Raw genomic sequence first — 8871 nt, 5'->3', positions numbered from 1 at the left:
ACACTGGCGCCACTTCTTGGAAGGTGCGGAATTTCCCGTTCAGGTTCTTACGGATCATAAAAATCTGATATATCTTGACGCTGCCAAGCGCCTGAATGCCCGTCAGGCTAGGTGGGCACTGTTTTTCTCGCGGTTTAATTTCTCCGTTACTTACATCCCTGGTACTAAGAATGTTAAGGCGGATGCCTTGTCTCGCAGTTTTTCTCCCATAGTCGGTGCTGAGAAAGAGGAAAACATTTTACAAGAAGGTGTTGTGATAGCTGCTTTAGACTCCGTTTTGGAAGATGAGATTCTTAAAGCTCAGGAGAATGCCCCATCTAACACTCCTCATGGGAGGTTGTTTGTGCCTGGGACCTTTAGGAGAGATTTGTTTGTTGAGTGTCACGAATCTCGGTTGGCAGGTCATCCCGGAATCTCTGAGACCAAGAGACTGGTGGGTCGCAGTTTTTGGTGGCCTGGATGGCAGAAGGAAGTCATTAAGTGGGTGCGCCAATGTACTATATGTGCTAGATCTAAGTCCTCACATACTCCTGCTGCGGGGTTGCTTTGTCCTTTGGAGGTCCCCAGTGCTCCTTGGACACATTTGGCTATGGACTTTATAACTGACCTTCCCTCCTCTGAGGGTTTTACTGTCATCTGGGTGGTCGTGGACCGTTTTAGCAAAATGTGTCACTTGGTTCCCTTCGTCAAACTGCCCTGCGCTAAAACTCTCGCTAAGGCCTTTGTCAAGGAAATTGTCAGACTTCATGGCGTTCCTACTGACATTGTTTCTGATAGGGGTCCTCAGTTCGTGGCTCGTTTTTGGCGTGCCTTTTGTGACAGGTTGGGAATTCATTTGTCGTTTTCGTCCGGATATCATCCTGAATCTAATGGCCAGACAGAAAGGAAAAACCAGGATGTTGAGCAGTTCTTGCGTTGTTTTGTGGCAGACAATCAAGAGGGGTGGTCTGAGTTTCTGCCACTTGCCGAGTTTGCTCTGAACAATCATACATCTTCTTCTGCTGGTTGTTCGCCTTTTTTTTGTTGTTCTGGGAGACATCCGTCGTTTGGGTCGTTCTCCAAGTTGGGATCTGCCGTGCCTGAGGAGGAGAATTTTTCCGGTGATTTGGAAAGAGTTTGGACGGATGTGCGTGGTAATCTTCAGGAGGCCAACAGAAAATCTAAAGACTACTTTGATAGGAAACGACAGGAGGTTTTGTTCGCTGTTGGTGACATGGTTTGGTTGTCCTCTAGGAATCTGCGGTTGAGGATTCCTTCTAAGAAATTGGGTCCCAAGTTTGTAGGGCCCTTTAAGGTGCTTCAGGTTGTCAACCAATCTGCTGTTAGGTTGGAGGTTCCTACCTCCTGGAGAATTAATCCGGTCTTTCATGTCTCTCTGTTAAAAAAAGCTGTTGTGTCGGATGGTGACGCCTCTGCCTCTGTTCCTCCAGTGGTGGAGGACGGGGAATATGAAATTTCTCGCATCCTTGACTCTAGACGGTATAGAGGTAGTTTGCAGTATCTTGTGGCCTGGAAAGGTTTCGGACCCGAGGATAACTCTTGGGTGAGGTCAGATGATGTTTCCGCGTCCAGACTTATCAGAGCGTTTCACAGGAGATTTCCTGATAAGCCTGGTCCTAGGGGATCCGGAGGATCCTCTTAGAAGGGGGGGTACTGTTAGAACCTTGCTGTTAGGTTTTTTTTCCTTTGCTGGTCACATGACCTTGTTGGCCTATTTAATCCTGCTCCGCCCTTCTGGCTTTGCTGGACTTCATTGTATATCTTTTTTCTAGCTAGCCTGTGCTCTGTATCTAACTCTGTTAGTTTGCTTGGTCTACGGACCTCTATGTTCTATCTATTTTGTTTGTTCGTCTGTCTGCTACTATTTCTGTTAGGAGGTGTCCCATATTCCTCCCAGTCCTTAGTACTTGTAGGGATTCCCTCCCCAAATCTATAGGTCTCCGTACAGACTAGATTAGGACTTTAGCAGGTCTGATCGCAGGATCAGGTTCCCTGTTACATCGTAGGGATTCAGTTGAGTCTTATAGTAGGGACAGATCTCCTCTCTTTCCTTAGCTTTGGTAGCAGAACATAACACTTAGCATATTGACGTGTTTCTATATGTTTTTTTCAGATATGCCTAGTTCTTTCATTAACAAAGAGGATAGCTTTGCTATATATGCGGAGACATTACTTTTGCGTCAGAAAGGCAAAATTTGATTACCATGACAAGAAATGCCTCCAACCTGTATTTTGACTGCAGAATAGGAGATCAGGACACAAGTTGGGGTCCACTCACATCTTACCCCGTGGTTGCATGGAAAAAGGCAGTCTATGCCTTTTGCAGCCCCAATGATCTGGAGAGAGCCATCCGATCACACTAACAATAGAAAATTCTGCATGGTGCATTCCATTATGAAAGGAGTTTCAAGGAAGAATAAGTAGACTTTACAATATCCAAATATTCCATCTGCAATAGGCAAAGTACCACATACAGAAGATCTGCTGGTTCCAAAAGCCCTAGAAACATTTTCATTTGAGTGAAATAAGAAAGAAGAGGGCACTTGGTGTTATGAAGCATCTTCCATTCACGACTCAGACTTTCGGTCAGCAACCGCAACTGAACTACACCTTATAACACAAAGTAAACTGAAAGATCTTGTTAGAGATTTGGATCTGCCCAAGAGTAAGGCTGTGCTCTTAGGTTCCAGGCTACAGCAGTGGAATCTCCTAGAGGGCAATGTTTGGATTTCTTTGTTCCGCAACCATGATAAAGATCTTGTGCAATACTTCTTCATGGAGGGCGATCTTGTAGCATGCAACAACATCAACAGTTTAATGGAAGCTCTGAAGACAAGTCATAATCCAGAGGAATGGAGGCTTTTCATCGATTCGTCCAAAACAAGCCTAAAAGATGTCTTGCGGCATAATGGCAATGCGTTATCTTCAATTCCATTTGGTTATACAGTCCACATGAAAGAAATCTATGACAACATGAAACAATTGTTGAGGTGCCTGAACTATAACTAACATTTGTGACCCCTCTTACTTGATATCCAGGGTGGATACACAAAGTACTGCCGCTTTCTGTGTGTGGGATAGTCACGCAAGAGAATATCAGTACAATAAAAGAGACTAGCCTCTCCAACATTCACGCTGTCACCACCATTGCATATCAAGTTGGACCTAATGAAGAATTTTGTCAAGGCAATGGATAAAAATGCAAAAGCATTCAAGTATCCCATTGATAAATTTCCCAAAGTTGAGTGAAGCAAAGATAAAAGGAGGAGTCTTTATTGAACTGCTGATTCGTAAGCTTCTTCAAGATGAGAAGTTCCTCAGTTTTTTGTAGTGCAAGGAAAAGGCTGCATGAGTAGCATTCACATTAGTGGTAACTAATTTTTTGGGGAACTCAAGACCAGATAATTATGAAGAGTTGGTGGAAAATATCCTCCAAACATATGGCTTAAAAACGTCCTTAAAAAATTAATTTCTTACTATCGCACCTAGACCTTTTACCACCAAACTGCGGAGCAGTGAGCGACGAGCACAGTGAGAGATTTCACCAAGCTATTGCAGCTATGGGGAGAAGATATCAAGGAAAATGGAATCCATCAATGCTTGCAGATTTATGTTGGACAATTGTACAGATGATTTGACGACGGAGTACAAGAGACAAGACAAAGAGAGTGGTCACTGAATGAGGACCAAATTTTGTTGTGCAATTTCTGTAATTGTTTATAATTCACAGTAGTGTTTAGACATGTTTTAGTTATTTGAATTGTTGCTAAGTTTTCTCTAAATAAATATCAGAAAATTGGCATAACAAAATATTCTGCATCTTTATATCAGCAAAATTAATAATTTTTCAAAGTACAGCATTACGCATTAATTATATGTAGCAGTAAAAGGAAAACTCTTTGAAATCATAGCAACAGGAGCCAACTAAAAATTTTCATTGTCAGATTTGAGTTCAGGAGGTAAAAATCATTAACCCTCCGTCACATACAATATCGGTTCTAACGAGTTCACATACAATGTGACTGTCAGGCGCAGGCTAGAAAAATACCTATAATATCTAATTTTTGCAATTTCAGTGCTCTAAAAGTGATCACTGACCTTCATAGGGATGTAATAAAAGAGACTACACATAATCAGGTGCAAAAAAACCCCATTTACTTAACATAAAACTAATAACTCTGAAATACAAACATTTCAAAACTCCCGCCAAATAGTCCCCAGTTCGACTGTCAAAAAACTCTACAAAGAAAATTTATGGAAACAAACTTAATTTTAAGGTACCTTAAGTACTATTAAACACATATTCAATCAGAATTAGATCCTGAAGTTTCCCCAGAAAAATTACACTTGCAGAGCAAAGAGCAAGAATTACACATCATTTTTGCATGTGTCAGGCAGATTGCATTATGACATTTGTGACATTCATAATTAGAAAGCCTTCTGATTCCGCTTTCCGTGGTGCAGGTGGTGCATCTCCTTCTTTTGGGAGGTGGTGCAGGTGGTGAATTTTCACTATCATCTTCTGGGCGGAATCTTTTGAGCTGAACTTGAAGGCGAGAGGGGATACCGATTGTTTTCATACTTCTCCTGCGTAGCTCTCCAAGCACTAGTTCATGGGCCAATTTTTTCAGATAGAATCGTCTACGGAGTGGTTCAAGCTTGTTTTCAAGGTAAATGACTTGTGAATTTATACCACCCAAATTCAACATAGCAAAAAATATGACCATTGGCCAGCGTTTGGTGTTTCTGCTGACGTTGAAAGTTGAGCACATCTGATCAGCTGTATCAACACCCCCTTTGGTTGCATTATAAAATGTAATTATCTCCGTTTTTTTTTGTGCCTCAGTCCCAGGATCGATGGCATCATCATCATGAAGTGTTGATAGAAGAAGTACAATTTTTTTTGCTTGTGGTACATAGGAAACCAAAACCTTTCCATTATGGAATGCAAACATACTGCTGTACTGTTGTCTCCCTTTCACACTTACAAACTGTGTAGGCAATTCTTTTTTATTTTTTCTTACAGTTCCGACATATGAAAGCTTCTGCATTTTCAGATAATCAATCAGATCACAATTTGAAAACCAATTGTCAACTGTTATATTGCGACCCGATCCAAATAAGGGCTCAGCCAGTCTTTTTACAACATCACTGGGTTTGTTGCTGACACAGTAAGGACCTTCTGGTTGTTTTCCTGCATAAACTTCCAGGTTGTAAGAGTAGGTCTTACTGGCATCAACAAGGGCATACATTTTTATTCCATATTTGTTAGGCTTTGATGGAATATATTGACGAAAGGCACATTTACCACGAAAACCAGAGAGCATTTCGTCAATAGTGAGATTCTCCCCAGGGCAATAGCTTTTTTTACAGTTTTCAACAAATTTTTGGAATATATCACGAATTGGAGCAAGTCGGTCATGTGTTTTACGTTCGGTTCGGGTAGTTCTGTCGTCAAACCGAAGGCAACGAATTAGAAGCTTGAATCTGTTTATGGACATAACAAGGCCAAATTTTTCAACTCCATCCCCATCTTTACTCCAAAGTTCCTCCAAACTTTGTCTATTTGCCCTATAAGCTCCTGCAAGGTATAATAATCCAAAAAAAGCACGCAGTTCTATTTCATCTGTGGCCTTGATGGTTCTGTTGCAGATGAACTTGTCCTTTATAATGTCTATATATTGGTTGGTATATGTGACAATAGAGTCCAGAATGTCATCTGTGAATAAACTATTCCAGCATCCAACTGCAGTTTTTGCATTACTTGCAGTTCCTATAACTGCAGGAAGGTGAGTAATAATGTTTTGAGGTTCCCTACGTTTTTTCTGGAGTGGCTTCTTGTTCCATTGTTTTTTTTTAATTTTTTCCCATATAATAAGATTCTACATCTTCATCCTCATCACTGTCACCATCTTGCTCTGTTTCAGAATCCACTTCACATACTTCCACCTCATCATGAGAATCAATCTCACTTTCCTCTCCTAAATCCTCATTCAGTGTGGGGTCTGCATCATCTAACAGCATGTTTGTTACTTCCTCAACATCAAGGTTTTTTGATAAATTGTACATTTTCCTCTCCATTTCAGCAGATAATCTGAAGCAAGAGAAGGAATATGTGTTAGGGAACTACTGTATATGCCTGAGCAGCACACTTTCTTTTTTAATCTGCCTTATTTCTATGAAATATCCTCACACTTTGTGCTATACATTCATAAAACAAGCTAAATAAACAATAGTGATGAATAAAAACATAAAATACCAACCTTATTGAGTGTGACGTGTTCACATACAATGAGCCTGAGAGATTAGCGCAGTTATATCTGTCCTCCTGAAGCTCTGCAATCCAACTGTGGTATGAGGTTTCACAGAGCTGCTAGAGACAGGAGACTACCTGGAGGGAGGGGATTTCCTCACAATCTGTTGAGGAAGGAGAAATGAAAGTAAAAGAGATGTGCCTGTCAGGCCTATTGTATGTGACGGAGGGTTAAGGAGTTGTTCATTTCATAACTGAACCTGACAACTTTTGAAAATTTGTAGAACAATGTTACTTGTCACTTCACAAATACCACTTCAATTATCTGCACATGAATTAGATCTTAGATATGACTCCCTGTTTAGTCTCTTTTGGAAATTATGTCTGTTGTTCTACTTTCCATATTGTGTAATATTTTTTTCTTGTGTGAACTTCATCTGTCACTTTAAGAGCGATTCCATTGTTGCTTTCTAGTCTATATGCTAGCCTGTCTTTAACTCCTTAACGACCTATGACGTGATTATCTGTCATAGGTCGCCTCTCCCTCTTTGATGCAGGCGTTGAGCACGCAACTTTTACGGTACATGAGAGCAGATCAGACCAGCTGTCATGTGCCCCTAACCGCAGTGGGTGGAATCGCGATCCACCCGCGGCTGTTAACTAGTTAAATGCTGCTATCAATCTCTGATAGTGGCATTTAACTCTCACAAACCGGAAGTGCGTCATTAGCTCCGCCTATCGGTGCCCATGTCACATGGTCATGGGGCGCTGATGGGTTGGCATGACAATCTGGGATCTGCAGGAGACCCCTATGGTTGTCATTGCCGAACTGCTATGAGCACCGCCCCATGGTTGGCGCTCATAACATATGAGAACTTTTTTTTTACACATAGCTGGGCTGAAGATCACAGCTTCAAGTATCCTATGGAGACTAATGAAGCAAGTGGAAAGTAAAAAATATAAAAAACTTTTAAAAAAAGAAAGAAATAATTAAAATATATGAAAGTTCAAATCACCCTCTTTTAATCCATTGAATAAAACAATAAAAAAAAAAATCAAAACACATATTTGGTATCGCCATGTTCAGAATCGCCCGATCTATCAATATATAAAAATAATTAATTGATCTGATCAGTAAACGGTGTAACAAAAAAAAAATCAATTACATTTTTTGGTCGCTGCAACATTGCAATAAAATGCAACAACGGCCGATCAAAACATCGGATCTACCGAAAATGGTATGAATAAAAACATCAGCTCAGCGTGCAAAAAATAAGCCCTCACCTAGCACTAGATACCAAAAAAAGGAGATGCTACGGGTCTCGGTAAATGGCGCCATTTATTTTTTCATTACTTAAATAGAAAAGAACCTACACATGTTTGGTATCCACAAACTCGTAATGACCTGGAGAATCATAATGTCAGGTCAGTTTTAGCATTTAATGGACAAGGTAACAAAAGAAAAAAATCTATTGTGGAATTGCACTTTTTTTTTTGCAATTTCACCGCACTTTGATTTTTTTTTTCACGTTTTCCAGTACATGATATGGTAAAACCACTGGTGTAGTTCAAAAGTACAACTTGTCCCGAAAAAAAACAAGCTCTCACATGGCTATATTGACCGAAAAATAAAAAAGTTATGGCTCTGGGAAGAAGGGGAGTAAAAAACGAAAACGCAAAAACCCACGGTCCTTAAGGGGGTTCTAGTGTTAGGTCTGTCTCAGGCCTTCTCTTCTCTCATGGTTGTCTTTTACGTTCACCCCCATCTCAGTTGTGCAATCACATTCAACATTGCAGGTTTGTGCTCCTTCATATCCTTTTCTTTGTAGTCTCATTTTGTGCAGTTTTCCTAGCAGAAATAACTTGCTGTTTAGATTGAATTTCTCGTGCTTTTGCAGTGTCCTCATGCCTTATGAGGATCAGCTGATATTATCCACTATACACTAATGGTGACGCTTGTCTTTCTGCTTTTCTTGTTCAATTCCCGATTAGTAATCTGTGGTCACGCTGAAGTAATTAAGTCCCATAAATCATCTCTGGACAGTAATATTTCCACTTTAAAGTGGTGATTGTAAGGTTAAATCTCTGAGCTGTATTTTCCTTCTCTCCTTTTATGTATATACTGAGTTTCTTGCAGGACATGAGGACTTCTGTTCACCAGGCTATGTGCTTGTTCTTTCCATCTATGGGCATATAACCTGATGCAGATTTCAGCTTTCAGCAAAATCATCAGCACTCAAGACAGTAAGGAAGAATGTACTTTTTACTTGGAACAAGAAGGAACCATTATCATCATCAACATCGAGGATGTGGGAAGAACTGACAAAAAACAACCAGAGAGGTCATATACAGTTCTGCTCATCATTATTGGCACCCATGAAATTCAAGTACATAATGTGGAATATCTCTTGAAAAAAATGAATCAAGTGAAACAGTCTTTTTGTATAGAGCACTCGTGTTAAATACAAAAGAGCAAATGATAAACAATTTAAAACAAAAAACATTGGGAGGGAAAAATAGAAAAACCTAAAGCTTGCTCTGTCACTGGTATTGGCACCTAATTAATTAATTTAGTATGGAAACACATTTTGACTCGCCGGTGGTAAATCACAAAAGAG

This window comes from Phyllobates terribilis, unplaced genomic scaffold (genome assembly GCF_046119375.1).
Source record: "Phyllobates terribilis strain yellow unplaced genomic scaffold, ASM4611937v1 Scaffold_11__3_contigs__length_659146591, whole genome shotgun sequence".
In the NCBI taxonomy this organism is placed as follows: Eukaryota; Metazoa; Chordata; class Amphibia; order Anura; family Dendrobatidae; genus Phyllobates; species Phyllobates terribilis.
The sequence above is the reverse complement of the archived record's forward strand: the minus strand, read 5'-3'. Positions refer to the sequence as shown.